Genomic DNA, 15,657 nt, shown 5'->3' on the forward strand with positions numbered 1-15,657 from the left:
CCTGGTGCTCTCCAGTTTATGTAACCACTTAGCTTGTTCTATTAGACAAAGTCAGGATTGAATATATATGTGATAGAAAATTCTGGTACTCTCGAAAGATAGTAGAAAAAATAATATTGCCTTTTTTTTTTAGAGCATGAGTAATCTCAATAGTGTTAAGTGTCTAATATAACTTAATGGAAAAATCCACGGTACAGTTCAAATGAAATGAAATCATGATGTAAGTTAGGGTGCCCCTTCAAAACAGCATCTCAAGTACATACTTATGCACTTCTGAGTTCAACCCACAGCAGCCATGCGGCCTCCGAGCTTGTTATGGAATTTCATATTCCTTTAATGGAAATGGCCCCATGCTGCGCTTTCACTTTGCCAACTGTGGCAGTAATAGCTAGTAATCAAGTCATAATGTGATAATCACGACCACAGGGAAATGCTGGCTGATGTAATAGGTTGCAAAGGGGAAAATATCAGTGTTTTTCCAGACTTCATTCCATCAATCTTTTTTTTTTTTTGGTTTGTTTTATGTTGAAAGATCTAAGTTTATAGGTAAAAACAGATCCTCAAAAGTACCTACACTGGTAAGGTTATATCACTTGCTTAATCCTGCTGAATTTTTCTCATCTGGGTACTCACAAAGAATCACAAACTTGGGGATTTTATGTTGAAATCTGATAAAAGCATTATGCTCTGAGCAAGAGCCCAGAGCATTACTAATGTTAGAGTCACTCCCATATTTAGCTGATATTGTATGAATCAGGCATTAATGAAACATTTCTATTCTATATCTTTCAATGATCTGATTTCTTTAAAAAACTGATTATACTATTTAAGGAATTTTTATAAAAATTATTTCTTGCTGCTTAGAAAGGGTTGTTACTACTGCTTCTTATATTGTTGTTCCTTGAATTGTCTCAAGGAAGGTACAAAGTCTTCTAACTTAGAAATGTCAATTATACACTCATTCTTTACATTTTTTGTTTATGAAAACTTGTCCCTGGGAAGTTACTTACTTTCTCCAAGTTCTTTACTTGCACAGTGATACAAATGAATATGGTTAGTGACAAAAATGGATCATATATAGCTTCTCTCCAATAATGACATAGCCTAGCCAAAGAAAATGGTTGTCCAAGGCTGATAAAATCCTACTAGTATTTATAGGCAGTGATCTTAAGGATTAAGCATAGTTTACTTAATTATATCATTCAGCCAACTCCAAGTACTTAATTGCACGAAATTGTCTCCCCATTGGATGTTTCCCTGATCTATAAGGAATTTTTTCTTCCTCGGTTTTACGTAGGTATTATTAAGGAAGAGGTATTTGCTTACAGAGGTGAGCCTTGCTTCTAAGACCTCTCTGAAAACCATATAATCTCAAAAGTGTTAAGTTTAAAAAAATTTACTAATTTAAATCAGATTTTTCTATTATTTCTATTGCCTATGCTGATTCCCACTAACTCGGCCAATAGTTTGTCTACTCCTAGAGTTTATGCTTTATGAGTGCTGAGCATGTTCTGGATGTAGTTTTAAAAAGAGGTATAGTAGTAATAGTCTCAGATCATCCCTGTTTCTAAAGAATAAATAATTATTAAGTTTTGCATTGGAAAGATCAGAATTGCATCTAGACTTTGACAATTAAACAGTTTAAGTTTTAAGGATTGAGGATTTGGAAGTATTTGCCATTTTGCCGTCTCATTGGTTGCTAGGTTTCAGGATGAAATATCTCTGATTTCTACTTTTGACTATTGCTACAGTGTTTTCTTACTGTTCATTAAATATCTCAAATATCCCAGCCATTGCTCTTTTAATTTTGTTATATTTTTGTATAAAAATTCCTCTCATGATGAGTTGCTTATATATAAAAAGGAAATAAAATGTTTTTGAGGACACATGAATAGGAGAAGCCTTAATCATATTGTACTAAGTACTTAATCACATAAATAAAATAATGTTTAAAATTTCAGGAAGATGGGGAAAAATTGTTCAATACATCCAATAAATATTTGTAAACCAGACAACAACATTTTGGTCCTAATGCTGAACACCCAGAAAGTATGCCTTGGACCTACTAAAGAGCTCTAAATTATTTGAAGAGCTTTAAATTTTTCTTCAATAAATAAACTCTCTAAAATCAATAAAGATATATTTAATAAATAAATAAACTAAATTATTTTTCATCTATACCATTCATAATAAATAGTACTGTTTTATAAAGAACAAAATAAAGCCAAAAATTGATAAAATGGGACAGTTTGAAATTTTTAAATGAAAAAATCATGTTATCTTAAAAATTATGTGTGTATGTGTTAGAAATAACCAATGAAACACTGACATCAGTCAATATGCATATAGTAAAAACGTTACCTACAGAAAATAATGGAAAAATAAAATTGTCCTGACAAATTTTCTGTTTTCCAAATTTGATCTCAGAAATTTGGAATCAATAGACACAATAATCTCAAACCACGTGACAGAAATCACAATTAAAATTTGATATGCGATATGCCAAGTTTGTGGGTTTGATTCCAGGGCACATACAAGAATCAACCAATGAATGCATCAATAAGTGGGGCAAGAAATCTCTCTCTCTCTCTCTCTCTCTTTCTCCCCTCTCTCCCCTCCCTCTTGTTTTCTCTCTCTAAAATCAATCAATCAATAAGATTTTTATTTGATACAGACAGAATCAAATTACTGAATCAAATCCTTTTCATTAGAAATGATGGATCCAAATGAAATTATTCAACCAAATGAATGGTAATGGAATCTAAAAGTATTTAATTTCCTTTACAATTAATTAAATTGCCTTTGTGATTTTAAGTTTAAGAAATATTTTCCTGCTTAAAATATATCCACATTGGTATAGTTATGATTTAAAGATTTGTATTCATCAAAAAGGATAAACCTTAAGGCTCAAAGTAGAGAGGTCAAAATATCCTATACTTTTTGTCATCTTCCCCTCACCTTTGTCTTTATATTTGCATGTTTAGGTTCCCAAAAAGGACATTGTGACCAAGTACTTTATAGCATTATCCCGTTTTAATCCTCAGAACAAACTCATCAATTCATTCAACAAATGTTTATTGATTGTCTTTACTATTTAAGCCACTGTATTCAGGTTTGGGTTTATAGAGATAAATTAGACAGACATAGTTTCTGACCTCAAAGATTTAACAGGACTATTATGATATAGTGTGGTAAGTGTTTGAATAGGGAAATTGTGAATAGCAGAAAGGTAGGACATCTCTCCTGGACTTTGAGAGAGAGAGAGAGAGAAAAAGGTTTTCAAGAGAAAGTGATTTTGAAGTTGATAGTTGATAATTAACCAGAGCAAAACAGAAGTGTTGGAGAAGGATAGGAACAGAATATAAGCATTTCGGGCAGAAGAAAGTACCTGTTCAAAAGCCTACTTTCAACAATAAAGATTAAAAAAAAAAAAAGCCAGCTGGTGAGAGCTTGGTTCCTGCAATGTCAGATCCTGAAGAGATTACAGGAAGCAGATCATAAAGAGCCCGGGAGATCCTTTTAAGTACTTTGGCCTTGCCTTGAGCCCTCATTTAAATATTTTAGTTAAGATACTAACTGAATCAGACTTTAATTTTAGAAAGATTATTTTAGCTACATGCAAAAGAATGATTGAGCATGGGGAAGGAGGGAATAGTGGCAAGGTGGAAGGAAACGACACCAAGTGGAACACTGTGGTTACCTACCCCAGAGGTGATGGTCACCTGGAGTATAACCTTTAGGTTTTTATTGATTAAGCAAGTGAAGGACTATGCAACATTGAAGAAATATTTAGAAAGACATGCATTTTAGTGAGTACAATAGAGATGAAGCTCAGAAGTACAAATATATAGTATTCAGAAATAAGACATCTCTGCTCCTTGAAAACAACTACATTTATTGTATTATTCCCCAAGGACACCTTAACTTAAAGAACTTGCTTCTTGATTTTCTTCATGGGTTCAAGGAATAGTAGTAATAGTAAATTCCATGAAATAAAAAGTGAGTTGAGTATCACTATTTTAGATATATCTATTACAAAATGGAACATGACATTGAGAGCTTACACTACTCCACAGAGGTAGTCAGACTTAGTCATGAGTTAGTGCTTCATGGGGATTTTGAACTCAAGCTTGAATTGTTATATTTCTTTCTGGAGGAGAAAAAAAAGACATTATGGCAATGGCAAATCATGAAAATTGGGTTAAGATGAGTTAATTTATTGTTAATCAGAAAGTAAGGGGTGGCTCACAACATTGGTTTGTAAGTGGATATTTGTCACGGCAAATCACCTTCAGACAACTGCAAGGCAAATGTGAATGTTTTTGCTGTGTAGATGTGATCATTGCAATGACATGAAGTCTGAGAGTCAGCCTCAGAGAGTGTAATATGGATCCTGTAAACCTGTTGAAGCTTTCTAGCTCTTTGGCCTGTGATGACAATCACAGCGATAGTCCTAAAATAAAGAGCATCGTCAGTCATCCTATCTTACAGGTTTTTTAAGGACATCACTGAAACACTAAAAACTGGTAACAGATCAGAGATCTTTCTGATACAATAATAACTTCTCACAAGAAAATATAAATCAATTATTTTTGAGAGAGGCTTGAAAATATTGCTCCATGCCACTACTTAGCTGTGCCTGAGTACTTTCTTCAGCAATTCCCCCATTGAGATCATGAGACTGTGTGTGTGTGTGTGTGTGTGTGTGTGTGTGTGGCTTGGTGATTTGAATCCATATACCTAAATAAATTTAGGTTCTTCAGATTACATCCAAGATTTATTACAATGCAGTGTCAGTCATCTATGATTCAACTTAGATAAATTTAAAGCAATAATATCTGAGTAGCTGGGATATCACCAGGAGGATGCATCTGGCTGGCAGGAAAAGGCCATCGGAGAGGAATTATCCTGATTTATTTGCCTTCATCTAAGGTCTCTCCCCAGACTAGTAGGCCTAAAAACTCAAACTTTTCATTGAAGTTGGGAAGCTGCCTCATGTTAACAAAACCCACAATAATTTTAAGTTTACAAATAGAAAGACCATTTCTTTAACATATATTATGTGAAATTTAACTACTAAGGAGGTTTTATTCTTAGTCTAAAATATTTCTTTCTTGTTAGAAGGCTGTAAATAAAGTTAACTTAAAAATTATATATGTTTTATTCCCCAGCTGGTGTGGCTCAGTGGTTGAGCATCTACCTATAAACAGGATGTTGCTGGTTGTGGCTAGATACCCAGTCTGGGGCGTGTAGGAGGCAGCCAATCAATGATTCTCTCTCATCATTGATGTTTCTATCTCTCTTTCCCTCTCCCTCCCTCTCTGAAATCAATAAAAACATATTTAAAATATATGTATATTTTTTATTGATTTCAGAGAGGAATGGGAGAGGGGAAGAGAGAAAAACATCTATGATGAGAGTGAGAATCATTGATGGGCTGCCTCCTGCATGCCCCCTCCTGGGGATCGAGCCTGCAACCCAGTCATGTGCCCTCAACTAGAATGGAATGGGACCTCTTGGTTCATAGGATAATGCTCAATTACTGAGCCACACCCACTGGGTAAGAAAGTCAAATTTTAATCAAGAGAGTTAGCCTTATGATTCAACATAAAATCGTATTAGGTTTCAAATTCTCTTCTGTTCTAGCTAATGAGAGTGAAGCCCAAGATACCAGGTTCTACCAGGACAAATATTAGGACCGTTTTATATTTAGTCTCCAGGTCTGTGCTTGAACAAGGACTGCCATCTTTATCTTTTGATTCTACTTTGTTCAAAATTTTCCCTATTAAACTTTTGTCCTTCAGATCGATGGTCTAAGTGGGTTGTGCAAGAAAATCCATGGGGCAACGAGGGTAATATTAAAAGTCCAATTTTTACTTATTTTTCAATTTTATGTGAATTTTATAATGTACTTAATACATAATGAGAATATAAAACAGTATATATTGTAAATTTTATATTGGTCATTGTTCTAAGGGCTTTAAATATATTGGCTCATTTGATGTTTAGAATAGCCTTGTGAGAAAGAAAGAAATAGATGAAGCCCAGATTAGTCACCTAATTTGTCCAGAGAAGAGGAGCTAAGAGTCAACCCAGGTTGCTGTCTCTAGATGTTATTCTCTTACCCTCTATAACATGCTACTTTCCGAAGGTGGTCCCTAAGTATAAGTCATAGATGAGTGAATCCACCTGCATCAGTAAACAGTTTTAATGAAAAGGCCATACAGGCAAGTGCTTCTGCAAATCTCAGCTTGTTCTTTCCACTTTGGGAGAGTCTTTAAAATGTCTGAACAGAGTGCTCTGATCTGTTGGTTCGGCAGTTGAAAAAACACAGCTCACAGAATGTGTACCACCAGGTGTGTACACATTATTAAAGCAATTTCTGACATCACCTTTAAAAATTGTTCGGTCACTCTGGCAACATTTACTGTCCCCAAAGTTGATGAGTGTCCCTTTCCTTATAACTAATTCAAAGATGAGACAATTCTCCAGTCAGTTTGTTTAATGTGTAAAATAAAAAAATATATATATCTGCACGATTATGCAGTATAACACTATCCTCCTAAGTTTCCTGTTCAGTTTTCTCTCCTTTATCTCCATCACAGGTAGGCTCATAAGTCAAGGAGGCCTCATGCTAGGAGGGAGGTTAGTTTCTTTCACCTGAGCATGGCAAGCACCTGGGTGCTTAAACATATGCAACAGACCAAGAGTAATTCAGAAAATACCACCAACTGTAAGGAGGAAAAACATTTTTTTAAAGTAAGATTCTTCCTGAAGGTGTTTTTGCTACAAAGCTGTTTTGACTTCTTGTTAATGAAAATATTACTTGGGCTATTTTAGTTCTAGTCTCCATACTTATGTGATATAGTAACATAACCCATCTGTTTTAACATCTTATGAGATATCATTCTTTGCTGCTTTTAGCAGTTGAATCTTTCAAACAGTAGGTCATGAAACTTGATCCTTTCTTCCTTATTGCATTACCTTTAACCTCATTAAAATCTTCTGGGTATCTCAGAGTTAACTTTACATTCCATTCCTGACTGTGTACTTGAGATGGAACAAGGAATAGTAAGATGGAGACCATGTAGTTATAAGAGATTTTGGCTAAAGATCAATTTGTCTATTCCAATGTGACTTATTTGTTTTGTTTAAATCCTGCACTTGAAATTTTAAAAGCTTGAAGAACATGATAGGGAGGAGACACGATATTGTGCTACAAATTTTTAGAATTGCTGATTGATTTGTCCTATAAACTGTGTTTCTCCAAACCTTCTGAACCTTCTTAAGCTTGCACAGCTTTCACTGTCATTGCTATGTGATATGACATTAAAGTAATTTGCTTTTGCTCAACTTTTATGTTTTTCCTGTCTATATTATTAACTCAGTGGGCCAGAATGCTAATAACTTTAAATAGCCCATTGGTTGCCATAGTAACTGATATTAATGTTAAATATAAGTCTGTCTCTTGGATTCACATTTGAATCATTTCTGGCATTTGCATTCTTTAGGAACTCTGTGGACTGACCACAGGACTTTGTACAAAAGGGGCCTTGAAAAGTTAGGTTTGAATGAGGAGCTGATTCAGTGGGGTTTATTTTCAACCCCCAGTTGATGATTTGTTCAGATTCAGTCCAGTTTTGTCAAATGTTTGTTCAGAGAACCCCAAGAAGGATGCTATCTAAACAGGGGTTAAATAGATAAAGTTTTACCTTTTTTATATAGTATATATTTTATTAATATGTACTAATGCATTCTCATATTACAAAGGCAATTTAGCATAAGGATCTTTCTTATGATATTTGAATCTTCTGTAATAACACACAACTGTACATAAAAAAGCTTACTTGGGTAACTAAAAAGACAAGTTAAACAACAAAAGAATTTTCTTTCTGAAAGTGGACATTGAAGCAGATTGAATTCATTTTTTTGTGTGTTGTTTTGTGTGTGTGTTTGCTTTTTTTTAGCCTCCAAAGACAAAAGCAGCTAAAAACCTAATTAAAATGAATAAAAAATGTTTTCAGTAAACTACTGGTCTCCGACACCATTATCTGTTTTTCTGCTGTTTTGATGCAAGTTCCTCTTTGTCTGATTCTTCTGCTCCTTTTATGGCTCCAAATGTACCATTTCATTCTGTTCATTGTCACTATTAACTTTTGTTTTCTTGCCCTGAAGCTGTACTTTTCCTTTAGCAGACCCAATCTGGGCGGCTTTCCTTTCTTTTCTTTTTCCTTTAAATCTGCAACCTTTTGTCTTCCATTTGTTTAGGGATTCTTGATGATTCTTTGTATTTTTCTATGCTTCTTTTCTGCAACTTTATCTAGTACTCCTCATGTCATCTATTTGTTCCTTAATTGTAGGTTACCATTACTTGCATTTTCAGTACCCAGTGCTTCCTTAGCTTTTTCTTTAAGTAGAATTATTTCCTCTTTGCTCCCCTGACAAAAATCTTCCATTATATTTCACCATGGCTTACCAAAGTACTATGTATCTTCTCTTCAGGTCTGATCATCTAGGTACCCCCCAAATTTCAGCAAGCAGCCAAACTTTTCTTTTAGCTATTTCATTTCAGCATTTTCTGCTAACTTTTATTTTTCTCATTGCTCTTGTTTAGCTTGCAATTTAGCTTCCACTTTATTTTGCTGTTTTTCTTCTTATTATTATTAATTATCATTATTGCAAAGTAATCTTCCTCGAAAAGTACTAGCAGATCTGTGTGTTTGTACTTTTGTGCAGGGTGTTCCACAAACTTTTTAGCAGATTCAATACTATAGGACACAGCGAATATTGATCCCTTAAATCAAGCATGCCAAACTCGCGGCCCGCTGGCCGCATGCAGCCCAGCCAATATAACGGTATGTAAAAAATGTTTTAATCAAAATTTTGTAACTTGATTTTTACAATATCCCATTATACATAATCTATATCATAAAAGGCCTGTGGCCGTGATGCCATAACAGCATCACTACAAAACGAGCAGCAGCTCTTGTGGTGGGCAGGGTGGGGCGCGAGCTACTAGAGGTGGAGAGCTAGGAGCGGTGATGAGTGGGGTGGCCAGCTGAGGCAAGCGGAAGCGAGCTTCTTGCACACAATTTCATGTGCGCTGGGCCTCTAGTTACTAATAACGAACTACAATGTTTGCTGACTGATTACTATAATCGTGCTGTATTCATTTCCCTTGCCTGCCTTACACTCAGGTGCACCATTTCTCTCCACTAATACTAGCAGCGAATATTTAATAGCTGATTGCCACGTCATAGTCTTGGACTGACTTGTTTGGTGTGTGCAAGAGGAAATATTTTGCTTTTGGAGAACAAAAAAAAAAATAGGTTTATTTGCATTACGCTTATTAATTTGTGCAGTTATTCAGTGTTTGGTAAGTTAATTTTCAAGAAAAAAATTTTTTATTAAAATGTTCTATTACTTTATGTTAATGATTACTCATTTATTTCAGCCCTTTGTTTTCAGCGTGTCTCTATCGAAATAAACGTATGTTTCTATGAAAATTGAAGCTTTTGTTTTTTTGCGGCTACATAAACTTAAACCTTGTTTATTTGGCTCACGTTAGCCTTTGAGTGTGACATGCTTGCCTTAAATGCTTTGTGCAATGTTCTTCTCATCTGAATATTTAGTACTTGACCTTTATCTTCTGACCATTCTTTTTTGTTGTTGTTGTTTTTATTGATTTTAGAGAAAGAGGAAGGGAGAAGGATAGAGAGATAGAAACATCCATGAGAGAGAAACATCTATTGGCTACCTCCTGCACACCCCCTACTGGGGAGCTCAACCTAGGCATGTGCCCTCACCAGAAATCTAACAGGCGACCTCTTGGTTCATAGGTCAATGCTCAAGCACTGAGCCACACCAGTCAGGCCTAATCATTCTTTTATGTCATCAAGGTTTGCATCAGCAGAGAAGTCTTTAATATAAACAGATCTGTTTATTGCATGATTTTTATACTCATCAGTCACTTCAGGGAGGAGTTTGTTTGGAAACTTTCTGATTTTAGTCTTATCTTCACTTATTCCCATGAGTTCTGCCTTTGATTTGCTCAGTGCTTTTACATTAAAGTCTGTTGTTAGATGGTTTAAAGTTTAAACTTTAACCTATTGAATTTTATCATTAGTTCCAAAGGTACCCAGCTTTCATCCAGTTTGATTTGTTCCTTTAAAAATCTGTCCTGTGGAAAATTGAAATCACCAAAATGATGTTTAATTTTATGACAGGTGTTGGCCTCCAGAGCAGCTGTGTTTTGGTCCATGTGGCGATCTTGAAGGTGCCTGTGCCACAGAGCAGGCCGCAGGGTCACTGGGCAACTACAGCATCTCATCTTCCCTGTGCCTCTGACAGGCCTGACAAGTTTTAGTTTTTTCACTTGTATTTATTCACTCTAGGTATTTTCTATGCTGTTTCACTCTTTTACTTATCTTTGCAATGATTTCTATAATGTTTCTAAACTGTTTTTAAAAATACACTCTGAGTATTGAGAAGAAAGAAATATTCAAGGAAGCTTTTTATGAGATGACTCCTAGATACATCCTATGCTCTATGTCTTGGGTGACTTCTGTTTCTGCCACCCAGGATCTCAGTAAGATACCACCTTCTGCCTAAAGCCTGACTGTCGGCTTTTACATCTCTTTTGTCAGTCTTTCCAAAAAATATGTGCACCGCATTGAACACACAAAATTTAATTATAGTTCTACGCAATTTCTGAGAGAAAGCTGATGTATTATACTAATTAAAATTAGTATAATAATTTTTCCTCATCTTAGATATGAGTTCATGTTGCATTTCTTTAAATAACTCATTACTCTCATCTGGACTTTTAAATCTTAATCTCCGTGTAGTTCATCTGTCCACATAGGATTCTATTTGGGGCCATGGTACTCTTTTCTCCCTAAGTTATCTTTTTCCACCTCGCACCAGTTGAGGCTGAAAGAATTTTCTCCCTTTATCTCTGGAGATGCAGAGTTATTTTCTGTCTAGGCTCCCACCCCCACTTTCCAGAAGAAAGAACACTCTATTATCAGCGGCAGCTTATCTGTTGAATATGTATGAAGTGTCCTAGAATTTAGAAAATCTTGTCACTCACTTATATAACTTGGTGATGACATTGAGTCCTCTCCCTTCCCCCATATTTCTTGAATTAGGCCCTTTTCTGCTCTGAAAATGCAGTATCCTGCTCAGCTCCTGCGCCCTCCTATACTCTCTCAGATTCTGTAGTTGTCAGAATTCACTTTATTATGCCAGAGCCTTATTTCTAATGCCATTTTTCTTCTCAAACTTCCTACTTGGTAAATATGTCTTTCAGTAGCAACATTTAGCACACTGTTAAACATTACCACCGGATTATTAATTCTGTGACTTGTCAAATATTACTACAAGGGAAAAGGGTTCTTTGTTCAATTGTGACTTAGGAAGCCTGACTTTAAGCAAAGCAAACAGGTTTCCTCACCAGAGAACTATTAATATTGTAAATCTCTTATGAGTGGAAGAAAAAAAGCAGCATTGTGAAACATGCATACCTTGTTAAATATTTTAAGACCCTCATTTATAAGCCACCCTCGTTTTTATAAGGGACAACCTTCAAATGAGGGCCTGTGAGTAGAGGGGTAGTGTGAAATTAACCTTAATATTTTAATCTTTATGTGTATACTTTCCCAAAATTGATATGCTTGAGAAATGGTCAGTGGGATTTAAGTTATTTCCCCCGACCCATGATAATCACTGTTACCCTTTTTTACAAAAGAAAAGAAAAGAAAAAAACAAAAAAAACACCACAATATAGATATAGTTAACAACTTTAATCTTTTTTATTGGTGCATTACCTCAAGGTGAAAAAAAAAATTCCAGGACACCAAACAAATGGAAATTATTTTGTTATTGAAAAAGTGAATGACTTATATTTGGGTAGCAAATTCTTTTGCAATGAGGGTGGTTTTCAATTCTTTTAGCTTTCAGTAAAATTGAAGAGGGACATAATAGAGTTGTCAGTGCACAGGCTACTGGAAATAATTTGTGATGATGTAGCATAGCACTATAAGATAGTCTTCCCAAAGCTTGGAAGAATTTCAAGGAATTATACTTCCCATATTCTTATTTATGTGAGCAAGTTTCTCAGTTTTTAATTAGGAAAATTAAAAATAGAAATGAGTTATGTGAAATCTTAGTTTTATTCTAGCAATTTCATGATCATTCACTATGCATGAATTAATTGGGGAAAAATAGTCCCACCCATCTGATTAAAAGATGAATTTCCAATAAGTACTTTTCTAAAAAAGTGACATATTTATATTGTTTATATCAATTATGTGCTAACATACCTTTAGTGATGACTCAAAGAATAACTTCAATCTCAACTTCAAATATACTCATATAGTATTCTAAAATATTGATCAGTAAATGACTTTCAAGTATTTAAACATAATACCTCAAGATAAAATTTTGTGGAGAAAAGTGGAGTGAAACATGATTTAAGGACAAAAAGAAATGATCTAAAATTTGACTATTAAAGAAGAGCATGTTTTTAAATTTTTACTAGATTATATTGAGTATCAAATTGTTGTATATTCTATGGACCAATTTTTTAAATGCTGCAATCTTTTAATAATAAAAAAAGTTACCAAACTTTTTCCATCTCATCTAAAAGAATAGGTCTTGTTAATTGTACAATATCAAATATGTTATTGTTAACAGTAGTTATTAGGAAGGGGGAAATTTTAAGAAAGGGCCGATATACCTGCTTTATTTTCTTTTTCTTTTTTCATGTCAAACATTTTGAAATAAGATATAATTCATATACCATAAAACTCACCCTTTTAACATGTACACTTTTAATTCTTCACAATCGATGGATACATTTTTAAAAAATGGTGTAACCATGTTATTTTCTAATGTTAGTAGTTACAATGCTTCTTTGCAATTAAACTACGAGAATAATGTTAGATGTTAACCAAAAAATATGTGAGGGTTGCCTTGTTTTTCAGAAGTATTTTAGGAGATATGTGGGCAATAAACTTTTAAAGGCCACAGTTCTTCGTAACACTCTTTGGAAAGCATCGATCTGATAGGACTTCAGGTTCTTGTTCTGGTGCCCAGGTTTCCATGTCCTGCCTCTCTTCTCAGGCTATGTGGCTGTTTTGTAGTGAAGTTATTGAAGAACTATAATGGATTTATTATGCAGTTAGTTTAAATAACTGCTAATAGCTTGGGGTTCAATCATTACAAAAATTTTATTGAGCAACTCTATGTACAAGGCACAATTTCAGGCACTGGACATACCAGCAGTGAATGAGAAGACAAAAAATTCCTGTTCTCATGGACATTCTGAAAAGGAGACACAGATCATGGACAAATATATAAGTAAAATGTAAGAGTAGTAGATGGGAGAGCTGAAAGAAGTAGTCCAAGATAATTTAAGTTTCAATAAAATGTTTTGGGAAAATTGCAATGAAAAGCTGATCCTATCTAATAAAAAGGGAATATGCTAACTGACCTTTATACTGTTGCAAAGATGGCAGCGCCCACACCTAATAAGGAGGGAATATGCTAATGACTGCCACGCCCTCAAAGATGGTGGCGTCCACAGCCACAAGATGGCAGTGCCCGGTCCCTGCAGCCCCGCTGGGGCAGCAGGCACATGTGCACCTGCCTCTGGTGTCTCCCAGTCCCCTCAGCCCCCAGTCACCCATGGCCATCCCAAGGTGCGGGCAAGTCTCGGATGGTGGCTGCCCAGCCGCCCGGGGCCACCCGAGGCTCAGGTAACCAGGGCCAGCTGAGGCTTGCACTACTGGCAGTGGCAGCAGCAGAGGTGTGATGGGGCGTCACCTTCCCCTGGTCGCTAGGTCACCTCCCGCCTCTGAGGGCTCCCGGACTGTGAGAGGGGGCAGGCCAGGCTGAGGGACCCCCCCCCCTCCAGTGCATGAATTTTCATGCACTGGGCCTCTAGTATTTTAATAAATACCTGAAAGAAGTATAGGAGTGTGGCAAATATTTCTGGAAGAGGAAACAGCAAGGACAAGATCACTGAGATAAGATCACACTAATTATTTGTTAATATATTTTTATTGTTGATAGTATTACAGATATCTTTCCCATTTCCCACCCACCATTACCCCACTCCTCCCAGCTCCTACCTCCCTCCCAGGTCTTCACTACTCTACTGTCTATTACATGGGCTATGCATATCTATAATAATAAAAGCATAATATGATAATTAGACTGGACAGCTGAACAACCTTCCGGATGTCCTTCTGTATGACCTTCCGGAAAAGCTGTGGCTGTGAGGGCTGAGGCAAAACGCAGCAGCTGCGAGGGCCGAGCCCTTTGCACAAATTTCATGCATCAGGCCTCTAGTCTATATATATAAAAGCCTAAGTGACCAAACGACTGAACAACTGATTGACCCATCACTATGAATCATACTGACCACCAGGGGGCAGACGCTCAAAGCAGGAGCTGCCCCCTGGTGGTCAGTGTGCTCCCACAGTGGGAGCACTGCTCAGCTGACCTACAGGCACCAGAGGCAGGGCTCTCGGCATGAGCCTCTCCCTATCAGGACTGACTGGGAGTGAGCCTGTGGCAGGTGCAGCAGGGCCGGGATGAGTGGGAACAGCAGGCAGCATTGGACTGCTGGTTTCAGCCTGATTCCTGCAGGATGTGGAGAAAAGGGAACACTATTCTACACTAATAAAAGAGAAAGATGCAAATTGACCGTACCTTCATGATGCCCACCAGCCAACCAGGAGTGAGTATGCAAATTTACCCAACAAAGATGGCAGGTTAATTTGCATACACAGGCCCCGAGAAGCTGGCGGTGGGGTATTCCACACCACCCCAGATGCTCCAGGCCTCTGGGCAGTGTGGGAAGGCAGAAATGTGGTTCCAGCCCGAGCGAAGGTGGTGCTGGCAGCCAGGGGAAGGAAGGCCCATTCTTGCACGAATCTTCGTGAATCAGGCCTCTAGTAAGTGTATAAGTTCTTTGGTTCATCTCTTCTTGTCCACCCAATCCCACATTGAGCTATGTCAGTCTGTTCCATGCCTCCATGCTTCAGGCCTTGTTTTGTTGGTCAATTAATTTTATTCATTAGATGCCACAAATAAGTGAGGTCATGTGATATTTGTCTTTCTCAGATTGGCTTACTTTACTTAGCATAATATTTTCTAGGTCCATCCAGGCTGTCCTAAAGGGTAAGAGATCCCTCTTCTTTACAGCTGCATAGTATTCCATAGTGTAAATGTCCCACAGCTTTTTTATCCATTCATCTACAGATGGGCATTTGGGCTGTTTCCAAATCTTAGCTATTGTAGTAATGTTTCTATGAACATAGGGGTGCATATATTCTTTCTGATTGGTATTTTGGGATTTTTAGGATATATTCCCAAAGTGGGATCGCTGGATCCAATGGGAGTTCCATTTTTAGCTTTTTGAGGAAACTCCATACTGTTTTCCAAGTAGCTTCACCAGTCTCCATTCCCACCAGCAGGGAACTAGTATTCCCTTTTCTCCACATCCTCATCAGCACTTGTTGTTTGTTGATTTTTTTATGAGATCCATTCTGATAGAACTGAAGTGATATCTCATTATGGTTTTAGTTAGCATTTCTCTGATGATTAATGACTTTGAACATTTTTTTAATATTTGTCTTGGCCATTTGC

General features: G+C 36.5%; 1 protein-coding gene and 1 pseudogene across 1 annotated transcript in view; one reads left to right on the forward strand and one right to left on the reverse strand.

Moving 5' to 3' along the window:
• The window catches only part of MDGA2 (MAM domain containing glycosylphosphatidylinositol anchor 2), a 1,000,910-nt gene that overhangs the window by 466,288 nt on the left and 518,965 nt on the right, over window positions 1–15,657 (forward strand). The window lies entirely within an intron of this gene.
• On the reverse strand, window positions 8,029–10,261 carry LOC103294961 (lupus La protein homolog; annotated as a pseudogene).

This window comes from Eptesicus fuscus, chromosome 2 (genome assembly GCF_027574615.1).
Source record: "Eptesicus fuscus isolate TK198812 chromosome 2, DD_ASM_mEF_20220401, whole genome shotgun sequence".
In the NCBI taxonomy this organism is placed as follows: domain Eukaryota; kingdom Metazoa; phylum Chordata; class Mammalia; order Chiroptera; family Vespertilionidae; genus Eptesicus; species Eptesicus fuscus.